Source organism: Stegostoma tigrinum, chromosome 35, assembly GCF_030684315.1.
Source record: "Stegostoma tigrinum isolate sSteTig4 chromosome 35, sSteTig4.hap1, whole genome shotgun sequence".
Lineage (NCBI taxonomy): Eukaryota > Metazoa > Chordata > Chondrichthyes > Orectolobiformes > Stegostomatidae > Stegostoma > Stegostoma tigrinum.
Genome location: NC_081388.1, coordinates 10136375 through 10156964, shown reverse-complemented (window position 1 = coordinate 10156964; position 20590 = coordinate 10136375). Strand labels below are relative to the sequence as shown.

General features: G+C 43.7%; 1 pseudogene; it reads left to right on the top strand.

Annotated features, from left to right (window-relative positions):
* Positions 1-2978: 2978 nt before the first annotated feature.
* The window catches only part of LOC125447396 (epoxide hydrolase 4-like), a 41598-nt pseudogene continuing 23986 nt past the window's right edge, over positions 2979-20590 (top strand).

The window sequence follows — 20590 nt, the reverse complement described above, 5'->3', positions numbered from 1 at the left end:
CTTCTCTGCACTGCCGCTGATGCCAGTGTATCTTTTCCTTGAGGAGATTGAAACCATTCACAGTATTCCAGCTGTGTTGTGACTGGTGTCTTGTATAGTTTCAACAAGGCCTCTTTTTCTTAATACACCATTCCTTTTGAAATAAATACTAACATTCCATATGTTTTCCCTATTACCCACTGAGTTTGTATGTTGGCTTTTTTTTTGTGGGTTATGTATAAGGACCTCCCAAACGTGTGCTAAGGCTCTCTGCAGTTAAATAATAATCAGCTCCTCTAGACTGCCTATCAAAGTGCATAATTGCACATTTTCCCTGAGTAATCTACAGTACTTGGGCCCCATCTGTAAATTTGACTATACACTGTGGTATATTGCATAAAAATAAATCACAAGAATCATAGATGCAGGACAGGTGAGGCAAAAACAAATTGCTGGTGAAACCAGCAGGTCTGGCATCATCTTTGAGAAGAAAGCAGAGTTAATGTTTTAATTTAGGTGACTTTTTTTTCCCAGAAATGTTAGCAAATGGGAAGAGGTTGGCATTTATGCTAAAGACAAAGTTAGGTTAGTGAGGAGGGGAGGAAAAGTGAGTGGATAGGTAGAGATGAAGCCCAGACAATGTGTGTGACATACGAACGGGATAAGTAAATAAGGAGATTATGGTTAGCGAGCCAGCACAGAAGAAAAGCTGAAAGATGATAAGAGCTAAAAGTAGGTGAGAATGGGTTTCTTTCATTGAAAGCAGTGTGGATAATGTGATAAAAGGAGTATGGTTAGAATGGGTGTCTGTGCTAATAGTAATCCATTGACGTAACCAGACTGGCTGAAAAACATGCAAGGGTGGAATCGGGCTTTGGAAGTTGTTGAGATAACAAGGTATAGAGCTGGATGCACACAGCAGGCCAAGCAGCATCAGAGGAGCAGGAAGGTTGATGTTTCAGGCCTAGACCCTTCAGAAAACATCAGCCTTCCTGCTCCTCTGATGTTGCTTCGCCTGCTGTGTTCATCCAGCTCTACACCTTGCTGTCTCAGATTCTCCAGCATCTGCGGTTCCTACTACCTTTTGAAGTTATTGGACTTGCTGTGATGGCTTCAGCAAAAAGACCACTTCTTTTTAACTGTTAACAGTTCTACTGGAGAGTCGCTAATACTGAACTTTGCTCTCCTCTGCCAGACCTTTCGAGTTTCACCAGCAATCCCTGTTCTTATCTTAAATTTGCCTTCCTTACGCCTGTCAGAAGGTCACCTGCCCAAGAAGCAGTACTAAGAAAACTTGTGCTTTCAAAATAAACCTCTTGGCCTACGACCTGCTGGCGTGTGACCTCTGGCCTTTGTCTGCCCTGGTTCATTGTCAGCACCTCTGTGAGCCATGAAGCTCCAGTAAATAATTGTGGTCCTAGCACAAACTGCTGACAATCACTCAATTCGAAACGTTAAATGATTAATCTCCACACATGCTGCCAGACCTGCTGAGCTTTTTCTTGTAACTTGTTTCTTTTTTGTCATTTCTGATCCCTATGGAACTCTAGTTACAGATTTCCCTTATGAATGCCTCAGTCTCATAATCAAAAAACCTATTCCACAGTGGCAGATGTGCAGGTGACCATCTACTTAATATGGAAAGTCATCTTGGGGCCTGGGATGGGGGTGAGGGTGAGGGAGGTGGTGAGTTTGCAAGTGTAGCACTTCCTGTGGTTGCAGGGGAAGGTGCCAGGTGTGGTGGGGTTGGAGGGGAGTGTGGAGTGTGGAGTGAACACAGAGAGTGGTGTCTCTGGAAGGTAGACAAGGGTGGGGATGGAAAAATGTCTTGGGTGGTGGGGTCAGATTATAGATGGCAGAAGTGTCGAAGGATGATGTGTTGTATCTGGAGGTTGGAGGGGTGGTATGTGAGAACGAGGGGTATCCTCTTTGGGTGGTTGTAGTGGGGGCAGGGTGTGAGGGATGTGATGCAGGAGACGTGGTCGAGGGTATTCTCGACCACTGTGGAGGGGGGGGGGAAGTTGCGGTCCTTGAAGAACGTGGACATCTGGAATGTGCGGGAGTAGAATACCTCATCCTGGGGGCAGGGGTGGAGGTGGAGGTGGAGGTGTTGGGAATAGGGGACTGCTTTGCAGAACACCTCCGCCCAGTTCGCAATAAACAACTGCACCTCCCAGTCGCAAACCATTTCCACTCCCCCTCCCATTCTCTAGATGACATGTCCATCATGGGCCTCCTGCAGTGCCACAATGATGCCACCCGAAGGTTGCAGGAACAGCAACTCATATTCCGCTTGGGAACCCTGCAGCCCCATGATATCAATGTGGACTTCACAAGCTTCAAAATCTCCCCTTCCCCCACCGCATCCCAAAACCAGCCCAGTTCGTGCCCTTCTCCACCCCCCCCCCCCCCCCACTGCATCCCAAAACCAGTCCAACCTGTCTCTGCCTCCCTGACCTGTTCTTCCTCTCACCCATCCCTTCCTCCCACCCCAAGCCGCACCCCCATTTCCTACCTACTAACCTCATCCCACCTCCTTGACCTGTCCGTCTTCCCTGGACTGACCTATCCCCTCCCTACCTCCCCACCTACACTCTCTCCACCTATCTTTTTCTCTCCATCTTCGGTCCGCCTCCCCCTCTCTCCCTATTTATTCCAGTTCCCTCACCCCATCCTCCTTTTCTGATGAAGGGTCTAGGCCCGAAACGTCAGCTTTTGTGCTCCTGAGATGCTGCTTGGCCTGCAGTGTTCATCCAGCTTCACACTTTGTTATCTTGGATGCTCCAGCCTCTGCAGTTCCCGTTATCTCTGATACCTATTCCACGCCTGCTTACCCAGTACACGTCCGTCCTTCCTTCCCTCACTGCCCCTTCTGGCCAAAGGCGCGAGCACTCACTCCAGTACCTGCACGGCACACGCCCGGCGCTGACTGGTCATCGCACATGTCAATCACCAGAAACAGCCCAGTGGGCAGGTGCGGAGACAGTGCCGCGGCCAAGATGGCGAAGCTGGGCTCGCGTCTGCTGATGTTGCCCAGCCGTGTGTCGCTGGCTGCCCCTCGCCGCCACCTACTGGGCTACGGTCGACACGCTGACGGCCCTGGCCGGCGGCTTATTCCTTCTGCGTATGGCCTGGTTGGTCATCAGGAGGCGATGGCGGCCTTTCAAATTGGCAGTGCCGAGAGAGTCCGCCGGCCTGCTTCAGCGATCCATCTCTGGGGACTCAGTGCTTCGTCCGAGTGAAGGTATCGTGCGCGGCCGCGGAGGCCGTTGGTTCACGTGCCGCTTCTGAAAACCGTTCCTGTTAATCCCTGGACTATCTGCGTGTGCGTGTGCTTTGCCTCTCGGGACTTGTAGTTCCCGAATACCACACACGCGCACTGATAACTGACTGCTGTGTGCCACTGACTTCGGAAACCAGCGCAGGCCGCTCAGCCCGTTGAGGCTGCCCTGCTATTCAGCGATGACGGCTATTTTTTCCCGTTTGTCCCCACTGTGTTATTATTCCAAGTAATTTAATAGCCGCACATCAACTCTATCTCTTGCCTTCCATGTGCTCAGTTATTTGGGTTACTCCCCTGCCCACCACAACCTTTAAGGTTGAGATAGGTTCTTGAACAGTAGGGGAAGGAAGAGTCACGCAGGAAGTTTGATTGTCACATCCCACCACGATCCTATTGAATGACTGTGCAGCCTTGAGGGCTGAAAGGCCTGCATCTTTTACTATCTTTTATGATCTCATCCCTTCTCCACGACTGTGTCTCATCTCTTCCCTACACCACCCACCACTTCCCAGTCCCAGACCCAAGTTTTCCAAGCAAGAGTCGGCAACCTGAAACCTGAGATAGCACTGGCTCCCCTCCACCTTAGCTCCCTCACAGTTCTCACTGAGGCATTGTGGCACTTTTCAAGCTTCAGGCCATTGCAATGTTATGACACTGAAAGAAGCTATTCAACCATGAAATGACAATGTGCCCAATTCCCAAAGAATTCTAATCACACCTCTCAATATCTCGACCATGGCCTTGCATATTGTAACGCTTCAGGTGCACATCCAACTACCTTTTAAGCTAGTTCAAGGTAATGCCTGTATCATCAAACTGGGCAATGAACTTCAGACACATACCTCAGTAAAAAGCATTCTTCCTCATTCCACCTGTAATCCCACACAGAACCAAACTACAACTAATTGTCTGCAGCAATGGGAAAGGTAAGGACTGATTACAGATAGTCAATATGGGATCTGGGGGAAATATCTAAGTGGATACAAAATTGGCTTTAAGGTAGGAGACAGGGCGGTATGGAGGGTATTTTTTTTGAATTGGAGACCTGTGACGAATGGTGTGCCACAAGGATCAGCGCTGGACCCACTGCTTTTTGTTATTTGTATAAATGATTTTGATGTGAACATAACTGGTATGGTTAGTCGGTTTGAGATGACACCAAAATAGGTGATATAGTGGACCGTGAAGAAAATTATCACACAGCACAATGGGACCTTGATCAGATGAGCCAATGGACTGAGGAGTGGCAGATGAAAATTAATTCAGGTAAATATGAGATGTTGCATTTTGGTATGGCAAATCAAGGCAGGACTTGCGCACTTAACAGTAGCGCCCTGGGGAGTGTTGCCAAACAAAGAGACCTAGGGGTGCAGGTGCATAGTTCTTTGTTAGTGGAGTCACAGGTAGGCAGGGTGGTGAAGAAGGCATTTGACACACTCGCCTTCATTGGTTAGAACATTGACCAATGAAAGCCACTTTAGAGTATAATTCTGGTCACCGTTCCAAGGTAAGGATGTTGTTAAACATGAGAGGATGCAAAAAAGATTTGCAAGGATGTTGCCAGAACTGGAAGGTTTGAACTATTGGGAGAGGCTGAGTCGACTGGGGCTTTTTTCCTGGAGCATCAGTCACTAAAACTGACCTCGTAGAGATTTGTAAAATCATGAGGGCCTTGGATAGGATGAATAGCCAAGGTCTTTTTCCTAGATAGTAGGAACTGCAGATGCTGGAGAATCTGAGATAACAAGTTGTAGAGCTGGATGAACACAGCAGGCCAAGCAACATCAGAGGAGCAGGAAGGCTAACGCTTTGGGGGTCCTAGGCTGAGGGAATCCAAAATTGGAGGATGGAGGTTTAAGATGAAAGGAGAAAGATTTCAAAAAGACCTGAGGGGTAATATTTTCACATAGAGGGTGGTGTGTGTTTGGAATGAGTTGCCAGAGGAAGTGGTGGAGGCGGATACCATTACAATATTTAAAAGACATCTGGATGGGTATGTGAATAGAAGGGTTTTAGAAGGATATGGGCCAATTCCTGGCAAATGGGACCAGGTCAGATTGGGTTGTCTGGGTGGTGTGGATGAATTGGACCGAAGGCTCTGTATCTGTGCTGACTGACTTTATAATCACCTGCATAACACCACCTCATCAAGGATAGCTAGGGATGGGCAATAACTGCTGGCCCAGCCAGTGACACACAGCTCCCATGAATGAATAAAATTATATTGAGAAATGCACTCAATTCTACAATGTTCTGCTCCAGAAACCCATCTTGTACTCAATCCAGGTTCTTAAGCCCCACAGCATTAATTCTAATTAGTATTATCTGGTACTGTATATATGTAAATTGAAGTTGCCAATTATTACAATAATATGTGAGTAAATTTTTTTATTTATACAAAATCCAGTATTACAACTGTTTGGTGGCGTACATCAACTTCCAACAATATTTGCTGACCCTGTTTCTTAGATCGACCGAAATCATTTCTTCACCTTGACCCTTTTATCTAAGGCCCTCTCCCACGAATGCACTTTTCTTGACCCCTATTATTCGCTCCACTCCACCTCATTTTCCCCTTAACCTATCCTTTTAAATGATGAATCTCCCTGAATATTCAGTTCCAGTCCTGGTAAACCTATAACCACATCTATGCAATGACAATTAAATCATTCTCATTTATCATTATTTCCATCCTAAAATCTTCTATCTTTTTGTGACTGCTGTGTGCATTCAGATAGAGTGCCCTTAACTTTATCTTTTTAACATTGTTCTGCATTCTTGGGAACCCTGCAGCCCAATGGTATCAATGTGGATTTCACAAGCTTCAAAATCTCCCCTCTCCCCACTGCATCCCAAAACCAGCCCAGTTCGTCCCTGCCTCCCTAACTTGTTCTTCCTCTCACCTATCCCCTCCTCCCACCTCAAGCCACACCTCCATCTCCTACCTACTAACCTCATGCCCCCCCCCCCCCCGACCTGTCTGTCCTTCCCAGACTGACCTATCCCTTCCCTATCTCCCCACTTATACTCTCCTCTCCACCTATCTTCTCCTCTCTCCCTATTTATTTCAGAATCCTCTCCCCATTCCCCTTTTCTGATGAAGGATCTAGGCCTGAAACAGTTTCTCATAGCATTGGAATCAGGTCGGTTCAGGGAAACCATTCATGCTAGCTAAAGTGTTTTAAAGAACGTCCTAAACTCTTTTAAAGAGCTAACCTTTCCTCCCCATTCCATTGCCCCCACTCTTTTCCCTATAGGTCTAATTTTTAATTCACTTTTGAATTACATATCTAATTCTGTTGTGAATTTTTATTTTTGAGTTTAGTTACATGACTTGGGTAACAAGGTCAACATTTAGTACACATTCTTAATTGCCCTTGAGAAGTTGGCATGAGCCACCTTCTTGATTTGCTGCAGTTGCTGTAACACCATGATGTATTACATGTACAGTGCAGTCAGGTCGAGGAAAACATTGGGAGATGCTTCCTTGGAGTTACTACTGAACAAAACAGGCAATAGTATTTAGTCAATAGTGCACTTAATCATTTGGTACAGTAAAAGTGTTAAAATGTAAAATCTTGCAGTATCGTTCATCAAGTAACTGCAAGTTAGAATCTTTTTATTAAAAATTAAAGGTTTCTACAACCATAATAACTATAAGTTCTGGAATTCCCATCACAGTAAATCTCCTTGCCCCACTACTTCTCTCCTGTCCTTTAAGATATTCCTCAAAATTTACCTCTTTGATCAAACTATTCGTCATTTGTCCTAATATCTTTTTATGAAGCATGGGTCAAACGTGGGTTGATAATACTCCAGTGAAACCCCCTCGGAGGAATTACTATGTCAAGGTTGCTATGTGAATGCGTATTAAGAGCCAATTTATTAAGTTATTTTTGGATTTCCTCATGCAAGACGACATCCTAATGGAATAAAAACAGAAAATGCTGGAACTACTCAAGTGGGCATGCATCATCTGTGGTGGGAGAAAAATAGGGTTTCAGGCTGTGATCTGTGATGGTAGTGGATCTGCACTGAACCCTGTTTAAAGCACAGCATATTTCCTGTTGTGCACAGAACTCTGAGATCTTTATAGAGAATAATTTACATTCAATGTTATGTAGTTACGTTCATATTCTGTGCCTCTTGAGAGGTCACAGTGGTTAGCAGTGCTGCCTAACAGCACTTGGGACCTGGATTGTGTGGAGCGATTGTGTGGAGTTTGCTTGTTCTCCCTGTGTCTGTGTGTTTCTGCTGGGCACTCTGGTTTCCTTCTACATTCCAAAGATGTGCAGGCCAGGTGGATTGGCTGGGTTAATTCGTCCGTAGTGTCTAGGAATGTATCGGTTAAGTGGATTACCAATGGTAAATGGAGGATTACAGGGATAAGGGGCTTTTCGTAGGATGCTCTTCAGAAGGTCAGTACAGGCTTGATGGATTGAATGGCCTCTGTCTACACTAGGAATTCTTATGACTCTGTAAAGTTTTGAAGCTTGTTATTAGCTTTTTAAATGTGGGCTTGTACTAGCTTAGTTGGCTAAAATGTGGAGTGCGGTAGCATCAAGCGTGTGAGTTCAATTCCCTCTTTAACCCTGTGGTACAAGAGATTTTTTTGCTAGACAACAGGTCTTCTTTTCTCTTCTACCTTATAAAGTACTAAACTTTTCACCTCAAGCCTGTAATAGTCCCACACCTTGTTCTGCACTCGTCAGAGTGATGTCCCTCAAGAAACATAATCACTTACCTCTTTCTGTGAGAGAGAGATGGCTATGATTCTTCTTAGGTTGTGGCTAATTTAGCAGGAAACATGTATCTCCACATCCCTCTGCTTTTTGTCCGTGCAAATACCATTCCCAGAGTATAAACTTTGCCTAAATAAATTTTTATCAAAATGCACGACCTCACTATTTATTCTGCAGTCTCTGATAATCTGTGACATTTTCTTAATTATTGAATAATCGTGAAAGAAATAAAGAGTTTGCATTTCCATTGGGCTCCAGACCTCCATAGTATTTCGCATTTAGTGTGGTGTTGGTGTATTGTAGGAAATATGGCAACCAATCTGTCCAGAGCAAGCTGTCTGGAAGCAGCAACATGCCAAATGACCATATAAGCTTGTTTAGACTGTATGGGTCAAGAGATAAATATTAGCTAAGTCAATAGGCAGAACTCCTGCTCTTACTTTCAAAACAATGGCAAGGAATCTTTCCCACTCAACAACAAAAACAGAAGTTGCTGGAAAAGCTCAGCAGGTTTGGCAGCATCTGTGAAGAGAAATCAGAGTTAACGTTTCAGGTCCGGTGACCCCTCCTCAGAACTGCCCGGACTTGACGTGTGATCTCTGATTTCTTTTCACAGATGCTGCCAGACCTGCTGAGCTTTTCCAGCAACTTTTGTCTTTGTTTCTGATTTACAGCATCTGCAGGTCTTTTGGTTTTTAATCTATTCCATTCACCTGAGAGAGAGCAGAAAGTGTCATTCATGATACAATTGAAATCTGTTTTTAACTTTTTGTTACGGGTATAATCTCATTTACTGTGCGAGATAATTTGAATGGTCACAAAAGTCAGTCTTTCTTTTTGAAAACATTTGCAGTGGTTCTGTATTGGAAGCTACATCCTGAGAGAGTCCATGAGCTGTGTTCTTATTGCATCTTTCCCTGCCTTTTCCTCTCTTTCTCTATCATTCAGGGCTGTAGTTTCATTGTGTGGCAGCTGGGGAGAGGAACAAGCAACTGATGTTGCTACTCCATGGCTTTCCTGAGTTTTGGTAAAGATTCCCTTCAATTTTCTGTTTAACAATTTGTCTTTCCTGTTTGGTGAACGTAAAAAATCCTGCCGAATTATTCATGAGGGAACTGTCCTCAGTGTCCTGGCTAATATTTAACCTTCAACAAACCACACATAGCTTTTTATCAGATCCTTGTCACCTTGCAATTTGTGGGAAGTTTGTATCTATTTTGCTTCCTAGAATAGCAACTGCCCTTCAAAAGTACTTGTCTGCAAAGTGCTTTGGGATGCTCTGAGATTGTAAAGGGTGCTGCGTACGTGCAGGTCTTTCTATCTCCTTGTGCCCTGGACCCATATTCATGCAATCACTGAACATATTCACAACAGACTGCCAACAATCTCTTAACAAAAGAACGCCAAAGTTTTTAGACACAAAAGGAAAAATACTTTACACAATAGAAGAACTAATTGAAACAGTCTTATTACAAGCACCAAAAATAAAGATTTAACCCTATAACCTCAACAGCAACCTTACAGATACTCTAATCTCAATTTTCACATTAAGTTCCTTCTTTAGTTAGCGCACTGTACTTGGTTTCTTTATGGTTAACATCTGCATTCACTCAATGCTAACTTCTTTAGTTATATATCTTCGTGAGACCCTTAAACTGCTAACACAGCTCGCTCAAACACGAGTTTCTTAAGTTTCTTTTCCACAGCTTTCTGTTTCTGGAGGTTTTGTATAATGATATTAAACCACTCAGGTTTTCCTTTCACCTCAAATTAATCTTGGCTGTCATAGACCTGTTCTTCCTGACTGAAACCTGCCTAACCTTTTAGATAGCTTTCTCCTTCTAAAAGGAAGCTGTCTGTCTCTGTGACCCTGTGGTACAGGACATTTTGTCGCTAGACAACAGCGCTTCTTTTCTCTTCTACCTTTAGTTTCCTAAAGTACTAAACTTTTCACCTCAAGGATTTTCTTAAAAGCTTCATTTAAGTGCTTGTGAATCAACTTTCAGATGCACCGAAACCACACACCAAACTCAAAAATGAAAGTAAGCACACAAAACTTTTTAACTTACATTGTATATAAATACAAATCAATTGTAAATCTATACATGATTCTATCCACATTAGAACTCAAGTTTCCAAATAACATCAGGAATATTTATAACATTAGAGATGTAGGAGTTCACCAAGGGTGCATAGACAGCACATTCTCAACTCATTACCATTTCCATCTAAGATGACAAGGGTAGCAGATACATGGAAACACCTACAAGTTCCCTTACAAACCACCCACCATTCTGACATGAAAATATATCACCCTTTTTGCAATGTTGCTGAGTCAAAATCCACAAACTCCACACCCAACAGCATTGTGGGTATACCTGTAGCAAATGGACTGCAACAGTTCAAGAAGGCAACGTGCCATCACCTTCTCAAGGGCAACTCAGGAATGGTATTAGCTGGCCCAACCGTCAACGCCCACATCCTATGAATTAATTTTTAAAAAAGCCTGAGCCTTGACCTCAGTTGATGAGAAGCCCAACAATTTTGGAGAACAAACATGAGTGAGGTGAATGATGCAGATTATTAGGAAGACATTTAATATTTGTTGGAAGACTTTTGTTTATCTTGCATATTCATTTTTAACCCATTATATATGTGTAAAACAGTTATCTTTTTTCTGTCTTCTGATACAGTGTGTGCACATTTAGGGTTTTGAAAGGATATCGTCTAAGTTGCATCAATTAGAAATCCTTTTTTTCACTATTCTTGTTAAAATTGTGTGTTACATTGTGTATTTCATTTTTGTTACTGAAGAAATCTAGTGCAAATTGGTTCTGTTCTGAGTAGCAGGCAGTCAGGCAAAATGTTAATTTTGATGGTCTTATTTGGATCTTATACATTTTGTGATGGCTTGTGGAACTGGAGAGTATGTTTGTTGGTGCACTGCAATTTTCCTAGTTATGTTGTGACAGTTACAAAATTTGTAGAAATTTAGGTTCTCAGTGGGTGGAGGTTTCTCCAATTTGTTCTATTACTTCAAGAGAGAAAAGTTAAATGTTAGCTCCAAGTACCTCTCTTAATTGGTGTAAAAGATATGGTAATGACTATATGGAGGCAGACTAGCTATGTTCTCCCTAGTGTCCTGGGCCAATATATCTCTCTCTACCAACATCACTACATTATCTGGTCCTTATCACTTTGCTGTTTATCAGACCGTACTGCATACAAATTGGCTGTCTCATTTCCACATTAAGAGTTCTTCATGAGCTGTAAAGCATTTCAGGACATTCCAGGGTTGCAAAAGATGCTGCAGCAGTGAGGTTTTTGTTTTCTTTTTTAACAGCCACTTGTCAAGCACCAAGGAACCATGGACTTCAGATTTGAGATAGTGTAGGCTCTGGTGGAGGAAAATGACTAGTTAATTCAGAGATGAATAGCATCAGTGTATTTTTGTTTTTGACTGCAAGTATGTTGTCACAGAGTGCAGGAACTGCCCTGTGCTGAACTAACTGTATAGCATAGCCCATCAGCTCAATGGGTTACCAGTTTATCAAATGTTTATTGTGTCTCAGGTACTCTTAGCGTTACCAGCTGCGGGAGCTCAAGAGTGAGTATCGAGTGATGGCAATGGATTCGGGTGGTTATGGGCATTCTGATGCAACGCCTAGTCGAAGTGACTATAACCTAGATTATTTGCTGATGTCAGAGATGTTATCTAAGCTGTAGGTATGCTGGTAGTTGCTGTGGTCTAACAGACTGACACTATTCCACTTCTGTCAGCTTTGGGGTTTTACCTGAATAATCCATCATCACTGCTTTCTTCAGTTATGCTTCAGGCGTTTAATGAGTGTTTATAGCAACATTGTCTCTTGCAAAGGTGGGCTGCAGGAATCCAAGAAGGCACTTGAATTGCTCAAAGTTGTTCTACCATTCAATTAGATCCTGGCTGCTCTGTAACTTAACTCCATATACCCACCTTAACTCTGCAAATGTTGTTACCTGTTTCAATGTCAAAAAAATTCATTAATCTGTTTGAAATTTCCCATTAATCTTTTGCATTGTCAACTTTCTAGTGCAAGAAAGTTTCAGATTCTCACTGCTTTTTGTATGAATAAGTGTTTCCAACCATCACACTTGAAACACCTAAGCGTAATTTTAAATTTATATGCTGTTATTCTGGACACATTCCTGACCCTACACCCATTAGAGAAATACTTTTTCTCTCCACCTTAACAAATCACTTAATCATCCCAATGCTAATTAGAGAACTTTGTAATTTTCTGTATTCGGGTGAATTTTGCCTTTCTATGCAACTTATAAACAGATCTTAATCCTTATATACCCTTACCATTTGGGCAATCTGTGCTACACCCTTTCAAGGCTTTTACTTACAACCATTCTGAGGCAAGAAAACGCTGCCATGACTATGAAATCCTGTGCCAAGGGCCATTTAAGTCAGCTGCATATGAAGCAGCATTGACATAGAACTGTAGATAAAATTCCAGCACTTTGACAGTTGCTCAGTGTAACAATAGAAGAGCTTAATTTTGGAACCTGAGACTTACTTTTCATACCAGTGGAACTAGTGCCCAGAGAATATTTCTCTGAATGCATTAGTGATGCTATTGGCATAGAGATGGGATCTTCAGCCTATCATGATTTTGTAATCCATCAGATGATATATAAGTCTGCAACTGCAGGCATGGTTGTGTGTTAAGTAGTGCTATTGCATGAATGTGGTATATGTAACAAGTCCGATGATACCTCCAACCAACTAGGAAAGAATAGAAATTTTGCATGTAACGCATTCCTTCACACTGGTGGATATGGATGTTTAATTGTACCCAGTGAATTTTGACCAGCACAAACATTGTTAGAAGAATTGAATGAGTATTTTAATCACAAGATTGAAAGGTGCCTGCTGGACCATTTGAGCAGAAATTTTTTTAAATTCGATTGTTCAGCTAAATGCTTGATTTTATTTAAGATTTATACGTTTAATTTTTTAATTTATTTTTTCATGCTTAATATCAACTCTTTGAGTAAAGAAAGGTAACTTATTTTGTATGTAAGGTACTATTGTAAGCTGCTTCTTTTTAAGGTTCATGACATTGAAGGCATACAAGAGAGACCGAATTAGATGGCTAATAAACTTACAGAAGTGATTACACAGCAGGATCAGTCACCTAGAGGGATGACAGTCAGGAAAGGTAAGAAGGTAGTTCAGAAGTCTCCTGTGACTATTCTTGTCTCAAACAGATACTCAGTTTTGAGTACTTTTGGAAGGGTGGTCTCTCACAGGGAAATGGAAGAGAAAGAGCTTAGGCATGAAGAATGAATCTTACGTTAGATGGGGTTTGACAAAATTTAAAAGAGTAATTGTTAGAGGGATATCAGTCAAGGGCACAGACTGGAGATTCTGTGATAGTGAGCATGAATCTAGGATAGTATGTTGATTTCCTGGTGCCATGTTTAAGGACGTCTCAAACGTTTAAAGCATACTTTAAAGGGGAGAGTGAGAAATTGGAAGTTATTGTGCACGTTGATAAGAATGTCATAGTTAGGGAAACGATTAAGGCTTTGCAGAGTGAATACAAAAGGTTAGGAGGAATGGGATTGTGGGAGATATAGCAGTTTGGATCAGAAGTTGGCTTGCTGAAAGAAGACAGAGGGTGGTGGTTGATGGAAATGTTCATCCTGGAGACCAGTTGCTAGTAGTGTACTGCAAGGGTTGGTGTTGGGTCCACTGCTGTTCGTCATTTTTATAAATGACCTGGATGAAGGCGTAGAAGGATGGGTTAGTAAATTTGCAGACGACACCAAGGTTGGTGGAGTTGTGGATAGTGACGAAGGATGCTGTAGGTTGCAGAGAGGTATAGTTAAGCTGGAGAGCTGGGCAGAGAGGTGGCAAATGGAGTTTAATGTGGAGTAACCGGAAGGCAAAGTACTGGGCTAATGGTAAGATTCTTGGTTAATGTAGATGAGCAGAGAGATCTTGGTGTCCATGTACACAGATCCTTGAAAATTGCCACCCAGGTTGACAGGGTTGTTAAGAAGGCATACAGTGTTTTAACTTTTATTAATAGAGGGATCAAGTTCCGGAACCATGAGGTAATGCTGCAGCTGTACAAAACTCTGGTGCGTCCGCACTTGGAGTATTGTGTATAGTTCTGGTCATGGCATTGTAAGAAGGATGTGGAAGCTTTGGAAAGGGTGCAGAGGAGATTTACTAGGATGTTGCCTGGTATGGAGGGAAGGCCTTACGAGGAAAGGCTGAGGGACTTGAGGCTGTTTTCATTAGAGAGAAGAAGATTGAGAGGTGACTTAATTGAGACATATAAAATAATCAGCGGGTTAGATAGGGTGGATAGAGAGAGCCTTTTCCCTAGGATGGTGACAGTGAGCACGAGGGGGCATAGCTTTAAATTGAGGGGTGAAAGATATAGGACAGATGTCAGAGGTAGTTTCTTTACTCAGAGAGTAGTAAGGGAATGGAACGCTTTGCCAACTTTAGGTACATTTAAGTCGTCATTGGACAAGCATATGGACGTACATGGAATAGTGTAGGTTAGATGGGCTTCAGATTGGTGTGACAGGTGGGCACAAAATCGAAGGCCGAAGGGCCTGTACTGTGCTGTAATGTTCTATGTTCTATGTTAGGTTGAAGATTAAACGACAGAACCTCAAAAGAAGTAACCTCTAGTTTACTCCCAGTGCCAAGCTCAAGTGAGGGAAAGAATAAAAGGGTAAAGGGCATAAATCAGTGGCTCAAGAGGTGATGTAATGTTCAGGGGTTTAAGTTCTTGGATCATTGGGATCTCTTCTGGGGCAGAAAAGACCTTTCAAAAAGGATAGATTTCACCTGTATTGGCAAAGGACCAATATCCTAGTGGGAATCTTTGCTAATTCTATTAAGGGAGACTGTAAACTGTCAGAGAGAGGGCGAGGAGTGAACTTAAGTAACAGAGTAAATAGATAGGTGAGAATGGTTTTGAATCTGAAGAGAACAAGTTAATTAGAATAGTCAGACTAGAGCAAGTCAGAGAATGAAGTAACTCTGAAGAATTGAACTGAATTTATTTCAATGCAACAAGTCTTATAGGTAAAGCTAATGAACTCAGGGCATGTTTGCGAACATGGGATTGCGATGTCATAGCTATTACAGGACAGGACTGGGAGCTTGATGTTCTGTATTTCAGATGCTACAGGAAAGATAGAAAAAAAGGCAAAAGAGAAGGGGAAGTAGCGATTTTGATTAAGTAAGACATTACTACTGTAACCAGAGAGGATATTTTTGCAAAATCATCCATGAAACTAAATGGATTGAAATTGGAAATAAAAAGGGAATGATCACCTTGATGGTGCTTTCCTAAGATACTGCTTGGCCTGCTGTATTCATCCAGCCCCACACTTTGTTATCTTGGATTCTCCAGCATCTGCAGTTCCCATTATCTCCGATCACCTTGATGGGACTGTACTAATGACTTCCAAAAGTCAGAGGGAAATTGTGGAATAAATATGTAGAGAGATCTCAGATATATGTAAGCTAGTAAGGTTGTAATATTAGGTGATTTTAATTTTTCAAACATTGACTGGGACTACCATAGTTTTAAAGGTTTGGATGGTGAAGAATTTGTTAAATGTGTTCAAGAAAATTTTCTTTATCAGTATGTATATATTCTTACTAGAGAAGAAGAAAACTTGACCTTCTTTTGGATAATAGGGCATGTGACTGAAGTAATACTAGGGGAACACTTTGGGTCTAGTGATCATAATTCTGTTTGTTTTCAAACTGTTATTGAAAAGGATAAGCCTTCCATAAAAATGAAAGTTTTTAATTGGAATAAAGCAAATTTTAATAGAATGAGACAAGAACTTTCAGAAATTGATTGGAGCAGACTGTTTGCAGATAAAGGGACGTCTGATTAGTGGGAGGCTTTCAAAAGCATGATAATGATAGTTCAGATTCATTATATTTCTGGGAGACATAAAGGTCAGGCTGGTAGGGTTAAAGAACAATTGATGAATAAAGATATTGAGGTTCTTGTCAAGAATACAAAGAAGTCATGTATTAAATATGAAAGCTGGGTTCAAATGAATCTCTTGAACAGTATAAAGAGTGTAGGGGCATTCTGAAGAGGGAAATCAGGAAGGCACAGAGACAATATGAGATAGACTTGGCAAATAAGGTTAAGGATAATCCAAGAGATTCTACAAGTTCACGAAAAGCAAGAGAGCAACTTGAGAGAGTGTAGAAAAGATTAAAGAGGTCATCTTTGTGTTGAACCTGAGGAGATGGAAGAGATATTAAAGGAATATTTCACATCAGTTTTTACTGTGGAGATAGAAGTGGAGGTGGAGAATTCAGAGAAATAAACCTTGATGTTTTGAAAACAGTTCACATTACAGAAGAGGAAGTCCTGGAGGTCTTGGAAAATATAAAGTTGAATAAATCTCTGGGACCTGATCTAATGTATGCCAGGTTGTCGTGGAAGGTGGAGAGGAAATTGCAGGGCCCCTTGCAGAAATATTTTGTATCATCTATAACTATGGGTAAGGTGCTGAATGACTGGAGAGTGGCTAATGTTGTCCCTTTGTGTAAGGAGGGATGTAAGGAGAAGCCTGGGAACTATAGACTTATGAGTCTGACATTGGTGGTGGGTAGGTTGTTGGAAGTGATTCTGAAAGATAGGATTAATATGAATTTGGAGAGTCAAGGAATGATTAGGGATAGTTAGTTAAAGATCTTGATCAGTTGAATCAATGGGCCAAAGAGTGACAAATAAAGTTTAATTTAAATAATTGAAAGGTATTGAATTTTGGTAAAACAAAGACAAGACTTGTAGAATTAAAAATAGGGCCTTGGGCATTGTTGAAGAAGAGAGACTAAGGGGTTCAAGCAACGGAAATTGCAAATCACAAACTCGATTAAGTTATTTTGAGGAACAAGAAGACTGACAAGGCCAGAGCGGTAGACATTGTTTACTTGGACTTTCATAAAGCCTTTGACAAAGTTCCACATGGTAGACTAATCAGTAAAATTTAGATCACATGGGATTTGCATGGATACAAAATTAGCTTAACGGCAGGAGGCAGAGGGTGATGATGGTGGGTTGTTGTTTTGGACTGGAGACTTGTGATCAGTGGTGATCCACACGGATTGTTGCCAGGTCCACTTTGTTAAAATTCATTTACGGCTAGCCAGCATTTGTTGCCAGCACTTGGTTGCATTGAAACTGGGTGACTTGCGTTTCAGGGGGTAGTTTTTGGTAAAACAAACAAAGACTAGACTTGTACAATTAAAAATAGGACCTTGGGCAGTGTTGAAGAACAGAGAGACCAAGGGGTTCAAGTACATAATTCTTTGGAGATTGCATCATATACAGATAGGGTGGTTAAGAAGGCATTTAGCACGTTTGCCTTCCTTTGTCTGACCTTTGAGTGTAAGAGTTAGGTCATTATGTTGAGGTTGTACAGGACATTGGTGAGACCTTTTCTGATGTACTGTGGCCAGTTCTGGTCTTCCTGTAATCAGAAGGATATTATTAAGCCAGAGAGGGTTCAGAGGAGATTTGCGAGGAATAGAGGGTTTGAGTTATGAGGAGCGGCTGAGACTTTTTTCACTGGAGCAAAGGAGGTTGAGAGGCGATCTTACAGAAATTTGTAAAATTATGAGGGGTATAGATGAGGTGAATGGTAGGTGTCTTTTCCATAAGGTTGGGGATTTTAAGACTAGGGGGCAATACTTTTAAGGTAAGAGAAGAAAAATTTAAAAAAAGACACGAGAGGCAATTTTTTTTTTAACGCTGAGGTACCTACGGGTGTAGATAAGGGTAGCACATTTGATGTAGTCTACATGGACTTCAATAAAACCTAATACAAGGTCTTAGATGTTAGTCTAGTTAGAAAACTAAGAGCCGGTAACATTCAGGACAGTTTACTAAAATGCATTCAAAATCAGATTAGAGGCAAGAAGCAGAGGGTGATTTTTGAAGGACATATTTGTTACTAAGGACTTCTAACCGTTGGCATACCACAGTTTACTGTGTGTAGTATACAATAATGATAGCGAGTTTTGAGAAGATTTGTAGCTCAGGTTGAGTTTCTGGAGGTGAGTTTGCTCGCTGAGCTAGAAGGTCATTTTTCAGATGTTTCGTCACTTTTTTTTATTTGAAAAAATATACTTTATTCATAAGATGTACAAAAAATAAGACACATTTATACACCTACCCAGTCATGCAAGCCGCTCCGGGTTACCCAGGGGGTACATACACCAAATAAAGGCAAAAAACAAACAAAGAAGAAAAAAAACACAGCAAAGAAAATACCCTAGCAGTCGTCACCCCGCACAGTCCCAGTTGGCCCCCTGACCAGTTGGGGAAGGCGCCAGCTGGGCCCAGTTACCAGATAGGGCCCTTTTTTCTATTCTGGATAAGGGGCCTCACACAGTGGTCTTTCCCCACCGCGCCTTGGCGGCGGCTGCCCCAAGCTTTAGCGCGTCCCTCAGCACGTAGTCCTGGACCTTGGAGTGCGCCAGTCTGCAACATTCGGTGGGGGTCAGTTCTTTCAGCTGGCAGACCAGCAAGTTGCGGGCAGACCAAAGAGCATCTTTCGCCGCATTGATGGTCGTCCAGGCGCAGTTGATGTTGGTCTCGGTGTGCGTCCCCGGAAACAGCCCGTAGAGCATGGAGTCCCGCGTCACGGAGCTGCTTGGGACGAACCTCGACAAATACCACTGCATCCCCCTCCAGACCTCCTGCGCATAGGCACACTCCAGAAGGAGGTGATCGACAGTCTCGTTCCCCCCCCCCCCCCCCCCCACAGCCACCTCGAGGGCAGCGTGCGGTGGTGCAGAGATTCCGGGCATGCATAAAGGATCTCACTGGCAGAGCCCCTCTCACCGCCAGCCAAGCAATGTCCTTGTGCTTGTTTGAAAGTTCTGGCGATGAGGCATTCTGCCAAACGACTTTGGCAGTCTGCGTGGGGAACCACATGACGGGATCCACCCTCTCCTTTTCCCGAAGGGTCCCGAGGATACTACGTGCTGACCACTGCCTGACGGCCTTGTGGTCAAAGGTGTTTCCTTTCAAAAATTTCTCCAGGAAGGACAGGTGGTACGGAACGGTCCAACTACTCGGAGCGTTCCGCGGCAACGAGGCCAGGCCCATCCTTCGCAACACCGGGGACAGGTAGAACCTCAGTAAGTAGTGACACTTGGTGTTTGCGTACTGAGGATCTACGCACAGCTTGATGCAGCCGCACACAAAGGTAGCCATCATGGCGAGGGTGGCGTTCGGTACGCCCTTTCCCCCATTTTCTAGGTCTTTGTACATGGTGTCCCTGCGGACCCGGTCCATCCTCGACCCCTAAATGAAGTGGAAGATGGCCCGGGTGACCCCAGCGGCGCAGGCCCAGGGAATAGGCCAGGCCTGCGCCACGTACAACAGTACTGAAAGCCCCTCGCACCTGACAACCAGGCTCTTACCCACGATGGAGGGGGACCGGAGTGTCCACCTGCCCAGCTTCTGCTTCAATTTGGTGATACGCTCCTCCCAAGTCTTAGTGCCCACCCCAGCTCCACCAAACCAAACACCCAGCACCTTTAGGTAGTCTGTCCTGACGGTGAAGGGGATGAAGGAGCGGTCGTCCCAGTTCCCGAAGAACATGACCTCACTCTTACCCCCTATTGACTTTGGCACCCGAGGCCAGTTCAAACTGGCCGCAGATGTCCAATAGTCTACTCACCGACCGACGATTGGTGCAGAAGACGGCGACATCGTCCATGTATATGGAGGTCTTGACCTGAAGGCCTCCGCTGCCTGGGAAAGTCACGCCCTTCAGGCTCACGTCCTTCCTGATGGATGCGGCGAAGGGCTCCACACAGCACACGAACAAGGCAGGAGAGAGCGGGCAGCCCTGCCTGACTCCAGATCTAACAGGAATACTGTCTGATTCCCACCCGTTGATCGAGACTGCGCTAACGATGTTGGCGTAGAGCAGCCGGATCCAATTGTGGATGCCCTCCCCGAACCCCAATTTGGAGAGGACGTCCCTCATGTAAGCATGAGAGACCCGGTCGAAGGCCTTCTCCTGGTCCAGGCTGACGAGGCAGGTGTCCACCCTCCTGTCCTGTACGTAGGCGATCGTATCCCTGATGAGCGCGAGGCTCTCAGCGATCTTCCTGCCCGACACAGCACAGGTTTGGTCAGGGTGAATCACCGACTCCAGGACAGACCTGACCTGGTTGGCTATGACCTTGGCCAGGATTTTGTAGTCCACGTTCAATAGTGAAATGGGACGCCAATTCTTAATTTCTTCCCTCTCCCCCTTCCTCTTGTAAATGAGGGTGATGATGCCCTTGCTCATGGACTTGCACATTTCCCCTGCCCAAAGCGCACTATCGTACACCTCCAGCAGGCCCTGGCCGACCAGGCCCCACAGAGCGGAATACAGCTCGACCGGTAAGCCGTCGCTTCCGGGAGTCCTATTCCTCTCCCAAGGACTTGAGGGCTCTGGTCAGCCCATCCAGGGATATCGGCCGGTCCAGCCACTCCCTCGTGCCGTCGTCTAAGACCTCCGTGATAGA